Source organism: Lipotes vexillifer, unplaced genomic scaffold, assembly GCF_000442215.2.
Source record: "Lipotes vexillifer unplaced genomic scaffold, Lipotes_vexillifer_v1.1 scaffold31, whole genome shotgun sequence".
NCBI classification, from domain to species: Eukaryota; Metazoa; Chordata; class Mammalia; order Artiodactyla; family Lipotidae; genus Lipotes; species Lipotes vexillifer.
Window position 1 is genome coordinate 2111355 of NW_006792454.1, and position 21110 is coordinate 2132464.

The following is a 21110-nucleotide window of genomic DNA, read 5'->3' on the forward strand; positions in this document are numbered from 1 at the left end:
TGCCTCCTGACCCTTCTGTGACCTCCAGGTCCAGGGCCCACAGTAGCCGTGGGCCACGGGTCAGGAGCCTGAGTAAGTTAGACATGCTTGCTAGCTGGTCTAACTCTTTCCAGGACTGCAGATGGGGACACCAGTCCTATCCCCAGGTCCTCATCCAGAAGAAGGAAGTGTAGTGAGGGTAAGGAGGGAGGGAACACCTTAGGTAGGAGGGATATGGCTACTCTCTGCTGCCCCAGGGAGAGAATAAGAGTGTGAAAATCCTCAGAATTAAAATGCTTCCAGGAAAAAACTCTAAATTCCAAGAACTGGCAATTTGATTGGATGTTACATAAAGCTTCAGGGCTGACCAAGAGATTAGATTCAGGGCAGGGATGAGAGAGGTCTGGGCGTTTTAGCAACATGGCTCACTCAAGTCAAAGAGCTGGGGTTTGACTCCTGACTACAGTTTGCCAGTGTGGCATCCTGGAATAATTAATCATAATAATAATTCTAAATTAATAATAATAATAGTCCTGGAACATTTAGACTCTTTGTACTTCAGATTCCTCATTTATATATTAGAGATAATAAAATTACCTACCTTACATCGTTGTTACAAATAATAAGTGAGATAAAAATATAAAACCCAGAGTAGGCACTGAGTAAATGCTACCAATAAGTTAGGATTGGCCTATGGAGTCAGCAATCACCCATACACTGAAATATGCACACTGAATTCCAGACACTCTCAAGTTATTTGTAAATCATCATTTAGAAATTTTACCAGAAAGAAAGCCACCAGCCCACTTTTTAACCATACACAGCATGAAAAGACAGAAAGTCATTCAATTAGCATATATGCCTCACTGCTGTGAATAAACAGGGGTGCTGCATATGTCTGAACACCGTTTTATATCCATCCATCCACCTTCTTTAGAAATAGTAAAAGAATGAGAAGAAATTATGAGATCTCAGTTGGTGATAAAACTCAGGTCTCAGGCTAAGTCACTGCTCTGAAAATGCTGAACAAATATCTGAAAAAAGATATACATTTTTAAGAGGATAATAACAAAGTGTCCCCACTTGATGCAGCTCTATTTTAAGAAACACCTACTTCTTCAATTAATTTTTCACCAGGTTGAATTCATTTCAGTGATTATTGAGAAATTCATTTTCAATTCATTATTGAGAATTCATTTCAGTGATTATTGAGAGATTTCCGGGTAGACAACATTGTACTAAGTGCTAAAAGCCACTGAGACACAAAAAGGACATTGACTCCCTTTGTGTGGCAGGAGACAAAGATGTTTTTAATTTTGATAGGTTATCATTGTATACAAAGATTTCTATTGCTTTTGTTGTTTTAAGCATAATAGATTAAACTTTATTTTACAGATTATACAGATTACACTTTATTTACATGTGGTAAACATAACATTTTATATATGACAAATACATTAAACACAGAGAACTTATTTATCATGACTACAGCCTGTGTGCTTAACCAATCAGACAAGATTATTTGTCATTCCCCAACTGTACTCAGTAAAGGCCTGCCCTCATATCTTTCTAACGTAGCTACCTCTGGTCGGAAGGCCCTCTTTCCACAGGCTCAACTCGCAGCCTTCAATGTCCAGCTCAACCACCATCTGCTCCATAATCTGCTTTTCCACCCTCCCCTCCCAACTCCTGTGCCACCTAGAAATAAACTCTTTCTTCTGTATTCACGTAGCACCTAGTTTGTTCCTACTTTATATCACTTTGCACATTCAAGTTTACCAAGATAACTGTTTTCAAGCCTTGTGTTTCTTCTTATTTGGGGGAGTGACTGGGTTTTGTTCATCTCTATATCTCCCTTAACAACTAACTCATCGCCCACGTTACAGTAACTACGAAACGCTTGCAAAACAAATGTAAAGTTCAGCTTTTTGAAACATGGTCACAAATGAACACCTTAATAATTTTACAACAATGAAGATAAAGATAGCTTAAGATCGAAGGATAACTCTACTGACCCTTGTTATTTTCTGGAACTTGTTTGCCGAGGAGTTTATTTAAGCTTTTGGGCAAAATGGGAAAGCATGATTACAGTCAGATTATATCTCTGACTTTGTCGTGTAATTAATGTACAACTTTAGGCATTTAGTACAAAATAACTACCAAGGGACTAGAAGCGTTCAAATAGTTCACAAATATTTATAAATCGATGAATGAGTGAATGAATAGTGAACATTTCATTTATATAAATTATACCATGTGTAATACTTAATAACAATCCAATACATGGATATTATCTGAAGTTCATTTTCTTATCAATCCAATGAGTAGTTAGGACTCCATTTGCTTCTAAGTCATGCCCGTTAAGATGGAGTGATGTGTGGTCCTGTCACAAGCCGAATCCTAAGGGAGGGAAGAGCCACCTCAAGGTAATCCTACCAGCAGGAAGACAGCAAGGCAGTCACACACAGACAAATACAATGACCATCTCGTAGAAAAGGGAAGGCAACTCAGAATGCTGAGGGTGCTTCTCCACTCCCTACCCCCAATTCCCCAAGTTCTAAGGAATCTGGATCTACAAGGAAAACTGAAAGATTTTACTAAAACTATGAAAGACATTGAAAATATGTCAGAACTGCTTTGGCACCCACTAGCCAAAATGCAACACCATAGGTCCCACTGGGCTCCACTCCTGCATGGAGCACAGCGAGACTTCAGTAAAAGGAGGGCTCCCAAGGATAAGTGGTAATACCTGCTGACAATGACCTCATAGGAGGGGGGTGGGTGGGAATCAGGCGGCTGGGTAGCCTGGGAGAAGAACCTGAAGCAGATGGCTGCCCCCTTCATGCATCTTTGCACGCAGCACAGCCTTTACAATGGACAGACATTACCCAAGATGAGGCGGGCTAAAGAAAAGAAACAGTGGATGACACGGTACTTGGCCAGCTAATAGTCCTTGCTCACAAGCATACGAGAGAGTACTTAAGGACTCTGGCAAAATAACTGGAGAGGATCATGCAGGGGGTCAGAAGCCCTGCTATACAATACAGAGGGTAACACTCAGCAAAATGCAGGTGCTTGCTGTTAACACAACCCCATGTGCAACCTCTAGGCTTCTGGGGCCTTCTAAAAACATGGTTTTCATGTGTTACATAGACCACTGTGAATCTAAATAGCTGACACAGAGGCCAAAGATCTTAAAGCAATTTGGAGACATTCATATAGTAAATTCCCTTCATCTACCGAAGGAAATATGAGCATCTCTGAGACAGAGCAGCTGCTTAATGGTTACTGAGCAATATTACACAACAGCTTTACACCAGGAAGCAAAGAACAACTTAGCATTTATGTGATGCTGTATTTACACTACATGTATGCTTTTTTAAAAATAAAATTGAGTAGGAAATAAAGACCTCTGCAAACTGAAAATTCTCAAAGGCAATATCAAATTATATTATTTTACTGTTTTTATTTTTCTCTAACAAAAGCAACAATAAATCACTACTCAGAAGTTAATATAGTGTTTAACCTCCTTTACAAACAATAACAGAGGGATGCAATGGCATATCTAACTGTTAATATCTCAAATTATAATCAGCACCATTTAAATGTTAAACAACATTTACACAGAAAATCCAAAGGAAGACTGATAATGGCTCATTTTTATGGTCTACTGTGTTCTATTCTTGAAATTAAAAAAAACCACAGAAAGCAGTTATTAAATTCATGAAAGCTGTCTTCAAGTATTTGAAGGACTGTTAATGTAGATGGTGGATTAGACTTATTCTGCATAGTTCCAGGAACTGTTTTTTTGGCTCAGTAAACAGATTTGTCATCCAATAAGAAAAGTCCTAGAAAGGAATGTGAGACCTTGCAAAGGTAATAATAACCAACACATGCCAAGCTACTGCACTAAGATCTTAGAAAGCATGAATGCACATCATGCCCACAATTATCCTCAAGTTGTTACCATTTTACAGAATGAGGAACCCTGTGTCTACAAATATAGGGGGTTTCTCAGTGGATGTAAAGACCCCTCCATTGGATTTAAGAATTCTCACTTTGGGTAGGAAGTTGGATAAGAGCACTTCAAAAGCCCACTGCAACTCTCAGATTCCACTTTCGTACACGGCTGTTTTCCTGTTAGTTTTCTTGCATTGCTCAATTTGGAGAAAGAAGAGAACACTCGGTATCTCACAGGCATGCTCCAGCCCTAGGATTCCAATTGTTCACTTCCTTCAACTGAGTGTAAAAGATGTCTAAATTGTTTTGTTTATAGATGTAAAGGGGGAGAAGATAAGATTATTTCATACTAGCTCTTTGCTAATCTTCATAAAACTTCAGCTACCAAAACTAACCATTGGTGATTTTTCTGGTAGTGGTGTTACAAGACAGGACTCTCTTCAGTTTCTCAACTGATCTGAACTGTCCATGGTTAAGGATGGAAACTGTGATTATAAAATAGATACACTAATCACAGCAAAGATAACAATTCTCTGCACAGAGACTGAATCTCAGCCTATAGCTAACATTTTAGTATAAATTTACAATTAAGTTTGTCCTTCAACATGAAATGTAAATCCCTGATGGTGATTGAAATGACCTGGTAGAGTCAGAATTTTTCTGACTTTAACACACTCTGATAGTATATTAATATATTATTTATGTTTTTAAGTATTTCCTTTGAGTCCATTAAACTTTTCCTACATATATATAATATATATAAATATGGATTTTTACAAAATTGAGATTAAAATTTAAATAAATGCATATCCTGCCTTTTTCTAATTAACATTGTATCTTTCCCTTTAGACTAAATACTTTTCCAAAAGCATGATTTTAATGCCTGCACCACATTATACTGCATGGCTGTATCATACTTTATTTGACCATTCTCCCATTGTTTGGCATTTTAGGTTATTTCCCAGTTTAAAAAATATTATAAACAGCACTGCCATTAACATCCTAGGACACAAATTTTTGTCAGCAATTCTTATGATTTCCTTAGGCTGGAGTTCCCAGAAGTGGAATTAGTGGGTCAAAGGACATAAACTCTTTTAAAGCTCTTGGTAAAAACTGACAAGCTGCTTTCCATAAAGGTTTTTGCCAATTTATACTCCCTCAGGCACATCATGAGCGTTTCCATGTCACCACCCTGCTGCCAGAATTACATATTAGTCATATTAATGGGATTTGTTTTTAACTGTGGCAAGTTGATAGAGAAAAGATATCATTACATTAATGTTATAACTTTCATTTATTTAATTATAATAATGTTAGATATTTTCACATACATATGCATTATTTCTTTGAAGAGAACTTTCAAAAATATGTAAAATAGGAATAGTGCTAGCAGGAACATTTTATTCATAATGTTAATGAGAATACTTCTAGAGTTTCACAGTTAATAATTTTGGCCATTAATTGATGATTGATTTTTTCTCATCATCTGATATATTCGTTTATTCCTAGTTTTCTCAGAGTTTTTTTTAAAGTTTTCTGATCAGAATCGTTGTTGAGTATTATTAAATGTCTTTTTGGCATTGTGAGATTATCCTTTTTTTCCATTACAGCATTTTTTGTTGTTACATATTACAAATTCTTAGATTAAATTATCTTTGTTGGTCCACGGAACATAGCTTTTTAAATTTACCGTTGAACTGGTTTATTAACAGTTTTCTTCCAAATTCTCTATATGTAGTTGGGATACTTTTGTGGGAATCTTTGTATTTTATTTGCCAAGTTTTCATACCAGGGTTATATGCATGCTTCATAAAATGGTTTGGATGACAGTCATTATTTTTCATAAAAAAAAAAAAAAAGTTGAACGTTTGGAAAAACTCACTGGTAAAATCATGTTTCCAGAATGTGTTTCAGAGAAGGTTCTTAGACAACTCCAAGTGTTTCACGAAATTTAATCTACTCCTGTTTTCTGATCTTGAGACAATTTTATTACATATTATTCAAGAAAATCAATTCTTGCAGATTTTAAAATTTCTTAGCACAGATACTTTATGGTTTACTAAGTGGGCTATGTTTATTTTTACTATATTGAAATTATAATAAAATTAAATTTTATAATACCATCTTAAAATATACTACAATATAATTATATTAAATTACATTAAACTATACTAAAAAATCAGCTCTGTCACTTACTATGTAAACTTAAGGCAAGTTAAGCAATTTTTCTACCTCCCCCCATTTCTCTTCTCTAAAATACCAGATAATCATAGCACCTGTGAGTCAATATGAACGCTATATATTATTTTCAAATAATGAGAGACATTTCATTTTAAAAGCAGGGAAAGGGAAGACAGAACTTCCAAATTAACAGCTAGGAAACAAAATACAATGAATAGGAACTTAAGGCAGTCAAAATAAGGACATAAGATATAAATAAATGATTAAAGTAAAACAAGAGGAATAAAATCAAATATATCAATCATCATAACAAATGTAAGTGGACTGAATTATCCCATAAAGAAAGCATTAGATTAACTTAAGCAAACAAAATCCAGCTACTTTTAAGGAACATACTTAAGACAAAGTTACAATAAGAACAAAAAGTTGAAAATAAAATAGTAGGCAGAGAAGTCAGGCAAATTCACACAAAAAGAAAACAGTGTCAATTAGCAATGGTTTTAAGATGGAATTTAAGATGAATTAAAATAAACAGGTTAAAGAACATTATGAATGACATGCACCAAACAATACTGTGGAGAAATGCACCAATACATGCACCAAACAATGTATTTGTGCAGCGAACAATATTGTGGAGAAAAACATAAAATAAAATCTAATAATATAAAAGAAACTTGATAAAAATATAATTTTTATCACCAAACAATATTGTGAAGAAATGCATAAAATAAAATCCAATAAAATACAAGAAACTTGATAAAAATATAACTATAGTGAGAACTGTGAATACATCTTTTAGATTTGAACATGACTATTAAGACAATTAGACTTATTTTTTAGAATGTGTCTTTTAGATTTGAACATGACTATTAGGCTATTAGACTTATTTTATATCATTCAAATACATCTTATGCTCTGTTGGTATATCCATGGAAATTTTATAAAAATTGATCATGTCCTTGACCAAAAAGAAAATGCTAACAAATTCTTAAAAGTGGAGAATTTTTCTGGCCATTCTGTTTATCTTTGGCAAATAAAACTAAAAGTTAAAAGAAAAAGTGACCATATCTTCTGAACTACGTGAAAATTAAGAAAATAAGCCATGAATCAAACAGAAAATCAAAAGAAAAATTGTCAGCCATCTAGAAAGCAATGAAAAGAAAAAGACAAAAGAAAAAGGAAAATTGTTTACCATAAAAGAAAAACAGCAAAACAATCCAACAAAAATTCAAAAGGGAATTAAAGATAAAAGCTGAAATTAATAAAATAGAAAAAAGAGGAATATTTGAAACAATGAAAGGAAAGATGATTCTCTGAAAAGACAAGCAAAACAGAAAAATCATTTGCAAGCTTCATTAAGGGAAAAAAGAGAAGGCAAAAATATACAACTACAAGAATAGAAGGCAGACATAACCATAGAAACCAAATGAATTAAAAGAATGATGAGAGATTAACACATACAACTTACTGACCGCAACTTTGAAAACTTAAAGGGGCAATTACTTACTAAAATAAAAGTAACCACAATTGTGCAAAGTGGACCCTGAATAGAACACTTACCTAGTGCAGTGGTCCCCAAAATTTGCTGATCATTCGAACCACCTGGGGTTCTTAAAAAGCAATTTATGTGTGGCTTCCACTCCCAGCTATTCTGATTTAACTGGTATGGATGTGACCCAGACATGAGGATGTTCTAAAAGTTGCCCAGGTGATTCCAATGTGCAGCAAAGTTTGGGAACCACTATGCTAGTCTCTTGTTATTCAAAATGTGGTCCCAGAACCAACAGCACTGGCATAACCTGGGAGCTTGCTGGAAATGCAGCAGCTCAGGCTCCACCAAGACCCTCAAAATCAGGATCTGTAGCTTAATGAGTTCATATGCACTTTAAAATTTGAAAACCCTAGAACAGCATAAAAAGGCATTTTTAAAACCACTTTTAAAAATGACATAGGTACAGATGGGTGCACAGCTGGATTTTATCTATCCTCTACCTTGCCTTCAAATCTCAATGCTATTTACACTCTCCCAGGCTGTAGAAAATGATGTTACCTTATGAAGCAGGAGCTGTCATAAGCCTTTATTAGGCCAGCAAAACTTAAATAACTAAACTTGGAATGTCCCTTATCAAAACAAAGCAAGCAAGCAACAAACCAAAGATCAAGCAAACATGTAAATGCAACTTCAGGAATCCTAAACACAGTGCTGGAACTGGCCAGAAGTCTCACCCTGACAGTCCTCTGACTGTCTTCAGCGAATTAGGCCTCTTTCTAATACTAACTCGTTGGAACTGATGCACTTTGTTTAATGTATGCTGTCCTTTTTTTTTTTCTTTTTTTTTAGCTGCTTGTTTGGAACAAAATGAAATGCATATTGCATTGTATCCTTCCTGCTTGCTGTTTTTTCTCTTAAGTTTAAAAGTTATGCATTGAGGATAAAGTATACTTAAGGAGAAATGTGCACAAGAATACCTATTAAAACAACTCCCAACAAGTTTGATGGTGTAACTTCAAGGGATTAAAAACTTAACTATTTTGGATGGAAAAAAAAAAAAAGAATCCTAAATAAAATTGAATATATTCAATTCATATATTCAAATGGAATATAACAATGTTACCAAAAAAAGATACACTATTATCATTAGAGTTTATTCCAGGAATGAGTGCAGTTCACTATCAGGAAATCTAGGGATGTAATAGAGAAAAAACAAACAAACAAACAACAGTAACAAAAAACAACCACACATGATCATATCAATTGAGGCTGAAAATGAACTTGACTCCAAGAAGAGAAGCAGTCTTCCCTAATAACAAATCTAAGCAGAAATAGAGATAAAAGCAAACAATAAAGACTCTTTAGCAAAACCAAAAAAAAATTACACTAAAATGAGAAAATTAGTCTGCCATTCCTAGTTACCCAACCTCTTCAAGCCTCCTCCTCTTTTCAGTCCTTAAAAATGTAATCTGTAAATAAATCAGTCACAAAAAGGCAAACATTGTATGATTTCACTTAGATGAGGTATCTAGAGAGTCAAACTCATAGAAACAAAGGAGAATGGTGGTTGCCAGGGGCTGGGGGGACGGGGAAGAGTGAGTTGTTATTTAACGGGTACAGAGTTTCAGTTTTACAAGATGAAAAAGTTCCAGAGATTGGTTGCATAACAAAGTGAATAAACTTAACACCACTGAACTATACACTTAAAATGGTAAATTTTATGTCATATATATTTTACCACAATTTTTTTAAAATCTGGAATTTGAGACCCAGAAAACTGTTATTAATTGCATATATATATATATATATTCAAGAACTACTTTTTACTTTGGAGTTTATGTCTATAATCTTATTTACAATAATTACTTAGATATAACTTTCTGTTTAATTGTTATTCTCATTATCAGTCTACAGTTATTGCTATATTTATATTTATAACGATCAGTATATATCTGAGGACTTGCCTCATCCTAAATTTTTTCTTTTTTAATTTTGGTGCATCACTTTGTCAACTGCAACAGGTTTTCATGTAAAATTTTTACAAAGAAAATGAGGGACTATTTTTCAAGACCACAAATAAAAAAGAATCTATTTCTATCACCTTTGACAAGAAATAAAATTCCTTGAACATTAAAAGAAATGCAGGTAACTTTTTCCTCTAGAATAATTACAAGATTCTTCTTTTTACCCATGAAATACAAAAACTGCAACAGGATAATATTTAGATATTATTACTATTGGCTGGATATATTAGCCATATGAACCAGCATATTTAGATTATATTTAGCTCATAAAAGTTTTCTTCATTTGTCCTTGATTCTATTTCTTTCCTAAATGCTCTGATTTCTCACTAAGAACACCTAAATAAATGCTTAATTTTCTATTCTCCCACCATAAACCTTTTTCTCACCATTTTTAACCTCTCTGTTCTTTTCCTCTGCTTTTGGAGCAAACATCTATATCAGTGATTATTTCCACGATATCAGTTCTGTTTTTTATGCTTCCAATCCAGATTTTAACTATATGAAAGCAGTTTTAGTTTTCTTGTTAGTCTTTTTTTTTTTTTTTTTTTTTTTTTTTGGTTGGGCCATGGCTCACCTGCCCAGCCGCTCTGCGGCATGTGGAATCTTCCCGGACCGGGGCACGAACCCGTGTCCCCTGCATCGGCAGGCGGACTCCCAACCACCGCGCCACCAGGGAAGGCCCCTTGCTAGTCCTTCTTAACTCACATGGTACTCTGTTCACTGAAGCTATTACTTTATCTGTTCATTTTTCATGTAAGTCCCTTTTTCTAAGTAAACAAAATGTTTTCTCTGAAATTTCTTCTAGTTCTTCATTTTCAAAGATATGTTCTTCTGGATCTTAATGACAGACCCCTTCCCTTGTTCTTCAGTATTTTCTCACCAAGGGCATAGTTGGCTGTTTTCTTTTTACTTACAGGGTAGTCTATCCAAATTTAGGGTTTTGCCTCAAAAGAGCATACTGTATTTTTAGGTTGAGATTGAGGGCTCTAGAATTGACATAATTGGATCTGGTTTCTTATCGTTTACTAGCTGGATAACTTTGATTAAATTACTTAATATAAATAAAGAGTAATAATAACCATAATAATGATGATAATAAAATAATAGTGGCTATCATTTATTCAGCGTTATATGCCAGGCTCTGTGATAAGCGCTTTAAACTCTATCTCAGTTCAATTTCCATACTTGCTCCTTTATTTATTAATGACTGAATAAATACTTAAATTCTCTACCTCCTCCAATTCTCATTTCTGAAATGGAAATAATAATAGTAATACTGAACTCATAGATTTGAGGTGAATATTCAATAAGAACGTGCATATGAAGTGCTTAGGGTTCAATAAATGATTATTGGTAATGGCAGTAGTTGTAGTACTAGTAACAGTGTCGGTCGAAGTTCCAATTCCAACCAATTTCTAGTGACTGTGGGTCTTTCATCTAATGAACCTCTACTATAAAGTGGTGGGCTCTTCTCACCCCACCCCTAGATATGTAAGATCCTACCAAGAAGTACATGAAAACCCTCACTTTCTGGAAAGACAGATGGAACCAAGTTTACAAAGATCCTTATCTGTGGTGTTAGGAATTAAGACTCTAGCCCAGAGTGGAGAATTTTTGAAGGATTCCTGTTAGGAAATGGAATCAGACTGCTAGATGTCTTCTCATACTCTTCACTCCCTCTCTATAACCCATTTCCTAACCCTGTTGGTCTCTGGGTTTATAGCCTTTTAAATTGATATAGAGAAAGCTCTGAACCTAGGGGATGATAATGGGGTGTAATCAAACTTAAATGTCTACAATTTCTCAAGGAATCAACACTGCTATCTTTCATGAGATAAAAGATAGGAAAACCACCACGTTTTAGATTAAATCCCACTACACTGGTCACATAGTTATGGGATAAGTCTCTGAGATTCTAATAAAAGGCTCTCTTTAGTCTTAGTTTTAGTGTGCTTAGAAAAAACTTTCAAGGTTTTACATATACTCATGGAAGTTTTAGTGAAGAGTTGGGAGAATATGAATGAGAAGTTAAGCCAGAAATGTGGACTTTATACTAGATAGCTAATGATAATTATTTTGCTGTATGCCTAAAAAGACCTGGATTTAAATCTCACTACTCTAAGTCAAAATTCTAGCAGCCTTTTTTTGGGTAGAATTTGACAAGCTGATTCTATTTACGTGAAAATACAAAGGACCTAAAATAATTTTTAAAAGTTATTATAAACACTTATTATAAATAAGTTATGGAAATCAAGAAGAAACTTGGTATTGCAAAAGACAGACATATAGATCAATGAGATGGACCAGAAATAGACACATAAATATATGGCTACGGATATTTGGTAAGTGTTTATTCCCCTCATATATATATGTGTGTGTGTGTGTGTATATATATGTGTATGTACATATATAATATATAATATGTATATATTATATATAATAGGTAGATATGCAATTTATTCGATGTCAATTTTACCTTAATAAAGTAAAAATAAATAAATTACCTCCTTAACCTATAAACAGTAGTCTCGAAATTTTCAGAAATCAGTATTTCCACATCACAAAAAGAATCACAAATGAATAAGGAACAGTCAATGTAATCAGGAAAAGTTTTGAAAATAATGACTTCCATTACATGCAATTTTTGCTACTTCTAGAAAGCTACCTTACCTTTCCACATTCATGATCATGCAGACGCTAGGAACATTTTGGTACACTCACTAAACAAAAGCCTAAAACAGCAAACAGGACTTCTCTATAATTCATTTGATTGAGAGAAGAGAACTGGATCCATCTAAGACTGGTATTCTAAATCAGTAATCATATTAGAGCACTGCAATTCTCAGTCTGATAGGTCCCTACAAAATTCATCATCAGGCCATGCTACATGAGTTAGGAGTTCATAACATCTCCGAAACAGTCATATCTAGGGTGTAGCGTACCTATAGGGCAGAAGAAACCCACCATAACTGTCTCTATGAAACACCCTACTTTTCCTGACTTAGGTCAGGTTCTGGGGCTGGGGATGTAACCTTCAGAACAAGTTACAATTGACTTAGCCTACTGTAGGTCTAAGCCTCTATTTCATAAATCTTGAACACTGCTGAACAGTCTCTGGCCAGACACTGCCTTAGATACTGGGTTTACAAATGGAGTTATACAGTCCTCACCTGAAGGTGTTCAGAATCCGCTAAGTGAAAAAGACAAGTAAATTGTGATATAGGTGCCATTATGGTAAAGCTGTACTACAGACAGGGTCTGGAGAAGTTTCACTGATAAGGTGTCAAGGGGGTACATGCATTCTAGGCAGAAAAACAACACAAAGACATAAAGGCTAAGGCTGGATGCAAGGTCCACGTGGGCAGTTGGAAGGGCAAGGAGAGAACACACCATGACGGGCTGTATTAGATGCCATGGAAAGATTAGGCTTAGCCTAGAGTGGGAACCTTTGACACAGATAGGGGAGGGGAATGAAATAATCAGACTTGCACATTCTGAAGATCACCAGATGTATCACAGGGATCAAGACCCAAGGCAAAAACACCAGGTACAGAAATTAGGAAAATTATTAAAATAATCTAGGTGCTCTAGTTAAAAGGAGAGCATGTCAATATTTTTTAAAATAACACATTAAGATCCAGCACTTAAAAAAATATTTTGCCTTCCTCATCTGTTATAAGAGTAACCCCATCAGTGGTCTTTCCTTGTCTCTCTACTCATCTTTCTACATGTTCTCTCAAAAACTCATGGACACTCCATGGTTCACCAGTCAACATTACATATTTACTTATTTAGAAAACATTGCTCGGCTTGAAAGAATTCAATTCAGAAGATGACTACAATCCAAAATACTAAATTTTGAAACTAAAAATCCACTACACTTACAAAAGTGCCACAGAATAAACAATGGAGCCAGTATCTTACAATAAGTCACCTCACTCGCCACTGGTATCTGTCAGTGGCCTCTGTACCTCACCAGAAAAAGGGGCTCCACTGACGCAGACTGCAGCTCGTTGAGAAATGCACATGTAAACTCGAATCATTTGCCATGTGACTTCCTTGTGCCAGGGCTCCCGGGGGTCTCTTCCTTGATCTCCTGAGGTCTCTAAGCCCCAGACAAACCCTCCAAATCTCAATCTTAGCCTTGCGTCCCAAACCCTTTTCTCCTGATGACTCATAAGCACTTTAAAAAAACCATTAGGGTTTCCCTGGTGGCGCAGTGGTTGAGAGTCCGCCTGCCGATGAAGGGGACACGGGTTCGTGCCCCGGTCCGGGAAGATCCCACGTGCTGTGGAGCGGCTGGGCCCATGAGCCATGGCCGCTGAGCCTGCGCGTCTGGAGCCTGTGCTCCGCAACGGGAGAGGTCACAGCAGTGAGAGGCCCGCGTACCGCAAAAACAAAACAAAACACAAAAACATTAAAAAAAATCACAGCTTCATTGAGATATAACTCTCATACCCTTTTAGAGTGCACAATTCAGAGGTTTGCAGTATATTCAAAGAGTCGTGTATCTATCTAATTCCACATCATTTTCATCCCCTTAAAAAGAAACGCCATACCCATTAGCAGTCACGTATCCATTTCCCCCAACATCTCCAAACTGCTGCCTTTATGTATTTGCCTATTCCAGACATGTCATATCAATGGAACCATACAATGTATATATTTTAAAAATACACCATGTCACTGTTTGTTTCATGTCATTAACAAGTGCACATGATGATTTAAATGATGATAAGATCAAATCTGAAAGCCAAGTGGTTTTTCTGTGTTCTTCCTCCTGAATGCCTTGGGGAAATGAATATGCTCAGGTATGGAATAGGGGTGGGGAAGGGGATATCTCTATTGGAGTCAAGAATTAGAAATATTTCAGTGCAAACAGGGAAGTGTTCCTAGTTCTATTACATAAAATAAAATGAAAGAGTGCAAGGCCACTGAAGACCAGCACACAAGTTAAAAGACCCAAAAAGACCGAAAGTTATAACAACTTTGAAAACCAAAACCTGATTTTTTTCTTAAATTCTTTGACCACCAATGATACTATTAGGTAAAAACCAACATGAGTCAAATTACCACACAAAAGTACTTGCTTAAGTTACTTGATACCTTGATACTTTCTGATAGTTACAGAAAAAGAAAAAAGAAATGAGATTTTAGTTGATCTGCCTAATTAAGTTGAAAACACATTTTTCAATCTTGTGAGGTAGAAACAGATTAAAATCTAGGTAGCTAGATATATATATGTATCGACGTAGCATTTTATTCTGCTTGCAATATACAGAACTGATCCCTCTTTCCAAGCATGATGCTCTCATATGCAAGATGGGGTCCCCTGGGTGCCTTTGTATAGGACGATACTTCCAGCAAGCTTAGCTTCTGCAGAGTTCAGTGATTTTAACTAGCCTGGAGCAAGTCCACTCTCTCTGTGATATCGAACAATCCCAGCTTTCCAGCTGTGAGAAGGAAAATGCTTTGCATTATTAAATTGTAGCCATATGCTACAAAAGCCGACCTTGTAAATATGGAGAGGGAAAAGAATTTAAATTGAGAAGAAACTTCAGATGCAGGCGGTCATTGTAAAAGGCACCTGAGATACTTGAGTGTAAGAACTACTCAGGGTAGCAGGCACAGCCATAACCTAACCTAGGCTAATTATGAGGGAGACCTCTTTTCACACGGGGACTCTAACCCTCCCTGTGGGGAACCTAGGCACTCAGCAAAAACAGGAAAACACGTGACAGTGATGCCTTCCAAAATTTAACAAACTGCAATTTATTTAGCTGCGAGACCTCTTGAAAGTTTTCTGGAACTAGGTGCAGTATAAATTAAGGGCCTACATCAATGTATTAAATTTTCACTTGGACTCTATGTTACCCCATGATGATGTCATTTCAGATACCACAAGATCATTCTATGTAGTTACAAAGTGAGGAAACAGGAAAAACAAAAGCTTGAATAACTAGCTATAGCCCAAGAACTAGTCATTTCTCTCAGAGCTCTGTGAAAGGAGAGTATATCTTAGGTTTAAATTACACTTGTGACTGTGTACCAAGTGAGCCCCTGACCTGTGCGAATGTAAAGCACATAAACCTCAAAAAAGGGAACGGAAAACAAGATGGAGGCCACTGAGCTCCAGCGACTGCAATAATCTGGCACTGAAGCCTCTTCTTTCATTACTGCCCTGACCCCACAGCCTCAGAAACTCAGCTGCCATCTCTCCCCAAGCTCATTCCCACTGAGGCAAGGGTCACTCAAGAGTCCCCTCCATCTCCTCTCCTCACCCCCTGTCCACTGACCCTTGTCCCGGCAGCCACAGCTATTAAAACTGCCCCCAGGGACTCAAGCGTGGTGCTCTCTGTGAATGCCAGGGGACCCAGACTCTGTCCTGCTAAGTCATCTCAATGAAAAGATTTCTCCTTTCTTTCTCTTCGTGGCATGCTCACCAACACTTAGGCCAAGCAGAGACAAGGCCAAACTTTTCTTATTTTTCAGAAGGCGATGCACCACAATAAATTGTGTTATCTATCGGGGGCAGGGAAGGAGAGGCAAGGAGGAAGGTGCCAATAATGCAGTGGGATTACCACTGACTTCAGGTTTTAATCCACATTTGCCAATAACTAATTGGGACCTTGGGCAAATCACTTAACCTCTCTGCGCTGTTTTCATAAGTGAAGTAGAGAAGTTGGACTAGCCGTCGATAAGCACTGACAACCTGATTTTTTTTTTTTTGAGTAATGTTTCCAAGCATGTGTCAAACAAATAAAGATACTGGATTATAGTAGTAAATTACTCATTTAAAAAAACTTTAACTGTCTCGGGGGCAGAGGGGTATAAAATATAAATATAACATAAAGCAACAATCATAATACAGGTAGAGAGGCCCAACTCTGCCTGGGAGAATCCAGTAAGACGGAAGAGTATGGACATAACGGATGAACAAGAGTTTGTAGGGTGGATGCGGCAGTTCTGGCAGAGGAAAGAGCAGAGGGCATGGATGAAAGGGAAAGGAAAGGAACCTAGTATACTTGGTATCTGATACTGAACAGCATTTAAAGCCATGACACAGAATATGGGTATATAAGGAGTGAACCATCAGTTTTCAAGAAAGTCAGATCTGTGTTTTATGAAGTGTATTCCTACAGAGTCTTAGAAAAAGAAAGAGCAAGGAGAGAATAGAGATAAGGTTTTTGCACTACTGGAAGCAAGAAATCATGTGTAGGGCTCAAATAAGGGTAACGGGAACTGAGAAGTGGGGTGGATTATAAAGAGCTTCCAAAAGAAAAGATGAATGAATATGTGCGGGATCCTGAGAGAGAACTTATGAACTACTCTAGCCGAGGGTGTCCGGGAGATTCCGGTGGTCCTGTAGAGATAAAGTCTGGTCGAAAAGAAAAGGAACTGAATTTTGGAGTTGTTACCCATGCGACCTATACAGAAACGTGTCCAAAAAGAAGTTGGGAACGTGAAACATTAGGAGAGAGATCTGTTCCAAAGGTATGCATCTAGGAATAATAAGAGGTGAATGAAACTTAAAAGTCACAGGGGGGGACTGAAACCACACAGAAAACTAAAGACAGAAATCTGGTTAATAAGTAACTGAAAGAAAACATTATGGTTCCTGGATTACCAGGAAAAGGCCCTGTTTTCAAGAGCACAGGCAACAAAAGCAAAAATAAACAAATGGGACTACATCAAACTAAAAGGCTCTGCACAACAAAGGAAACAATCTACAGTGAAAAGGCAACCTATAGAATGTGAGAAGACAGTTGCAAACCATAGGTCTGATAAAGGGTTAATCTCCAAAATATATAAGGAACTCCTACAACAATAGCAGAACAAAACAAAACAAAACAAAGACGACTAATAACCTGGTTTAAAATGGGCTAAGGACTTGAATAGCCTTTTCTTCAAAGAAGATATACAAATGGCCAGCAGGTATATGAAAAAAAGGCTCAACATCACTAATAATCAGGAAATTCAAATTAAAGTTAAAATAAGATGTCACTTCATACCTGTCAGGATGGCATTATCAAAAAACAGAAAAAGGGCTTCCCTGGTGGCGCAGTAGTTGAGAGTCTGCCTGCCGATGCAGGGGACACGGGTTTGTACCCCGGTCCGGGAAGATTCCACATGCCGCAGAGCGGCTGGGCCTGTGAGCCATGGCCGCTGAGCCTGTGCGTCTGGAGCCTGTGCTCCATAACGCGAGAGGCCACAACAGTGAGAGGCCCGCGTACCGTAAAAAATGCACACTGTTGGTAAATGCAAAATGGTGCAGCCACTATGAAACATAACATGGGTGTTCCTCAAAAAATTAAAAATAGAATTACCATATGATCCAGAAATCCCACCCCTAGTTATGTATCGAAAAGAATTGAAATCAGGATCTCAAAGAGATATGTGCACTCCCATGTTCACTGCAGCGCTATTCATAATAGCGAAGATGTGGAAACGACCTGAATGTCCATCCGCAGATGAATGGACAAAGAAAATATGGTATATTCATACAACAAAATACTGTTTGGCCTTTTTTTAAAGCAAATTTTGCTATATGCAACAACATGAATGAATCTTGAGGACATGATGCTAAGTGAAATAAACCAGTCACAGAAAAACAAACGCATGATTCCACCTATATGAGGCATCTAAAATTGTCAGTATCATAGAATCAGAGTAGAATGGTGGTTGCTAGGGGCTGGGGCAAAGAGGAAATGGGGAATTGCTAATCAACAGGCAAAAAGTTTCCGTTTGATCAAGATGAATAAGCTCTAGAGATGTGTTGTACAACATTGTAACTAGAATCACTTTAAAATTTCTTAAAAAGGCAGGTCTCATGTTAAGCGTTCTTGCCACAATCAAATTTTTAAAAAAATTAAAGCAAGGGAAAAGTTTTCAGTAGAGCATGGTCAGGTGAACCAAATAAATGTTCAAGAATATGGAAGCAGGAACAGAATGGAAAGGAAACACTGGACTCAGGTCATAAAAAGTGAATTTAATGAGAATCATTTCAAGTGGGGACAGAAGTCTAATTGCAGGAAAAATTAAGTAGAAATTTTAGTCTTTTATATCATGTCATGAAAAAGAAGAGCAAGATGGGTCACATGGTTGAAGGGGATTGTCTGAATGAGGGACAAAATATGCTTTTTTTTTTTTTTTTTTGCGGCATGCGGGCCTCTCGCTGTTGTGGCCTCTCCCGTTGCGGAGCACAGGCCCCGGACGCACAGACTCAGCGGCCATGGCTCACATGCCCATCCGCTGTGCGGCATGTGGGATCCATGCGGGCCTCTCGCTGTTGTGGCCTCTCCCGTTGCGGAGCACAGGCTCCGGACGCGCAGGCTCAGCAGCCATGGCTCACGGGCCCAGCCGCTCCGCGGCATGTGGGATCCTCCCGGACCGGGGCACAAACCCGTGTCCCCTGCATCGGCAGGAGGACTCTCAACCACTGCGCCACCAGGGAAGCCCAATATGCATTATTTTTAAAGTAAGAATTTGTCAGGATGAAGTTAATAGAATAAGGGAGATATACTGAGAGGACCAGGAAAAGTAAGGGGCAGAGAACATTTTCAATGGAGAGAGACAAGTTGGTAGCTTCAGAAAGAAGGAGCACTATGGAAAGGCACGTAGGAAAAATATTTATACAATGTGAATACAAGAGACTAAGATATAAAGTGCTGCCAGGGGAAAAGCAATCTCAAAAGATACATTTGTACTCTTTCTCTTGTCATTATTAAAAACTATGTAACAAAATTTCACTCCACGTTTCCTGGCAGGCCAAAAGGCTTACTTAGGAAAAAAAGGACTACCTTAAAACTAAAATTCTATTCCACCGTGAGACTTGAAAATATCTGTTTCTTTTGTCTCTTTTATGTAACCTCTAACATCCTATTCTTATGCATCTTATGACCTGTAACTCTGTTTATGTCATCTAAAGTCTTTAGGGGAGTGCAGTGTAAAAATTCAACACATTTCTATTGGGATTCACAACAAATGATTCTTCCTGCAGAAGGTCTTCTTGATCAACCCAGCTGGAAGAGAAAGTAGGATGAAAGAGCCCTCCCTTTTACCTTTTACCAAGCACCTGCTACTTGCCAGCTATGCTCTCCCATCTAATGTTTACAACTGGCATGGGTATAATTGACTGTGCTGAGTTCCAGAGAAGGGGGCTGATTTGGTCATGGCCCTCATGATCATTGTAAAACTTAGAACCTTGATTCAGGGGAAATTTTTAATGCCAACGTTCATATTCGTTGCACTTCACCACACTCCTCACAACGGCTGGAAACAGTATTTCACAACTGTTGTGAATATTTCACAACAGCATTCACAACTCCCATGACACTTGAGTTGTAGCACTAAGTAATATTAGGTTTTCACAATATGTATAGAATATTGTATGTACTTATGGGCTGAAACTTTGGGGAGAGCAAGGTTTATGAGTAACTCACTTTTCAATCTTCCACAGCATTTAGTCTAATGCCATGCACAAAATAGAGGCCCATTAAATATCTGTGGCTGAAAAATCTACCTACAGACGGCTCTTTCAGGGCTGTTTATTGTTCTTGGTGTGGAATGGTGGAGGACAAATGGCTGTCTCTACTCATATAGAGCTGAATCAATCCACGCCCTGTCTCCTGGAATGTAGTACTTAATTCTGAGCTCAGCAACCAGTTGGCACTCGATTAGTAGTATTCATGGCCTAACAGGGTGGATAATTGGGGCAATATAGATAAATCCGCTTCTTTCATGTCCTTATAAAATATTCCTAAATCGTCTTTCTTTTTCCCCCAAAACTAACATTACAAGTGATCAGACTGGACCCATTGTAGAGGCTGGGCATGGTGCCCACTGCGATGTAGATCAACTTTTGAGGAGTGAGTTATACATGAGCACCCATAATGCAACCTGCAAAACTAAGCAGCTGAGGACTATTGCCTTCTGGACCTTTTAAGATTAATCTGCTAACAAAACTCATTGCCTATCCTCTCCTCCTTTACTCTGAGTTCCATCCTAAATTTGAACACTTAAAAACTTTACTAATGTGATGTCTTCAAAAAAGTTACAGGATAAACAAGAAAAATGTCTCTGAAACAAAATCTATTAGGAAAAGAATCCTTTGATTTTTGTACCGAATCACATGGACTTCATTCTCAAATTACTTAAAAGCTTGACCTCTTGGGTTGGCCCAAAAGTTTGTTTGGCTTTTTCCATAACATCTTATGAAAAACCCAGACGAACTTTTGGGCCAACCCAATATGATGTCAGGTCTTACCACAGTTAACCCATCCTTTTACTGTCTTTCTATTTATACTTTTAGGAATAGAAAGCCTGTTTACAGTCTGTTGCATATTGTAAAGAGCCGAAGTTTAGAATCAAGTATCATGAAATAGTGCATTACCCCCCAGAGAAAAAGTTGATTCTAGTGGATATGATAAATAAGGATATGAGATGAGTGGGCATGAACTTATTAAGTGAGGAGT

General features: G+C 37.2%; 1 protein-coding gene across 6 annotated transcripts in view; it reads right to left on the reverse strand.

Moving 5' to 3' along the window:
* Positions 1-21110, reverse strand: part of NFIB (nuclear factor I B) — a 452552-nt gene that overhangs the window by 72121 nt on the left and 359321 nt on the right. The window lies entirely within an intron of this gene.